Genomic DNA, 1,404 nt, shown 5'->3' on the forward strand with positions numbered 1-1,404 from the left:
TTAATAGCATTTTTGAAATTCATAATTACAGTAATTATACTTTGCCTAACACTGCTTTGATACGCTTACAGGAGTAGTAGAAAAGAATGAAATTTATACCTCAGCTTACTCGGATTATAAATTAATGAAAAAACAGCCAGATTGCACTCTTGGTACTTAATCTTTTTTTAATTAAAGGCCGTCTTCAACGAAAAAGGAACCACTAAAAAGATATAAGAGTAAAGTAAGAAAATTATTTTTGAAAATTTTATAAAAAATACTGATGTTTCTTTTTCAAACTAAATATACACTCTACTCTCACTAAATAAACAAAAAATAATATAAGTTCAAATAGAAATTTTTGAAGCGATACTTCCTTACTGAAATTCTACAACTCAAGAAAAAAAAAATTATATGAGAGTAAATTGATTTCATGACACGAGATAAAATGGAAGTGGTGGGGGGCGGAAGACAATGCTGGTCAATTTTGATGGAAAAATCATAATATTGTAATAGGAGAATAGGAAGTTAGAGGATCTTGACAATCGCAGTAGTCCGACTCAGTGATATCATTCAACTTCAAACTCTCCTATTACAATATTAAAAAAATTATGCTAAAATTGACTTATGAAATGACTGTTCTATTCTAATTATTATTATTCTTTAACTAATATTTTCTGCTTTAAGCTATAAGAGGAAACACAGATCATTACTAATACAATTTTAATATATTTTAAGTTTATTTATAAAAAGTTTGATTTTTTTATTTCATTCAATATCAATCTATACCAAAATAAATCCGAATCAAGTATATATATTTGTTAAATGATTTGAAATTACTATGAGGAAGTTTTAATGAAAGGATGTTGAAAATTAAAAACAATTAGACAGTTAAAAAAAACAACGGGAGAAATAGTACCACAAAAGACGGATTTGTTTATTGAAAAAAAAGGATCCCCAATTATAGTGCTAAGTTTCATTTTCAGAAATTTCAACTAAGGAAGATATTAATAATGAAAATTGATACTTGCTTCAATGGAGAATAACAAGGATAGAAAGAAAACACCTGAAAAAAATATAGAATTATTAATCAAACCATCAATTAATAAAAGGTAAACTATTTTCCTTTCCCTCTTAGCCCTTTTGCTAACAGTGCCTATCATAACCGCTGATCTGCTAAACTCGGCAACACAAAATTTTCAAAATAACAGATAATATCAACTAAAATATTCTAAATAATATAAAAAAGGAAAGTTATATTGAAAAAAAAAGAAAAGAAAGTGAATTCACTTTAATAGATCGTGTCTATAAACCAAAAGAAAATGACTGATTTTCTAATGCTGACACTTTAATCAAATATGAGTCCAATAAAAATTTAAGTATTAATGTAAAGTTTATTTTTAAGTATATATATATTGAAATTTA

This window comes from Halyomorpha halys, unplaced genomic scaffold (genome assembly GCF_000696795.3).
Source record: "Halyomorpha halys isolate HHAL.00 unplaced genomic scaffold, Hhal_1.1 Scaffold1029.1, whole genome shotgun sequence".
Taxonomy (NCBI): domain Eukaryota; kingdom Metazoa; phylum Arthropoda; class Insecta; order Hemiptera; family Pentatomidae; genus Halyomorpha; species Halyomorpha halys.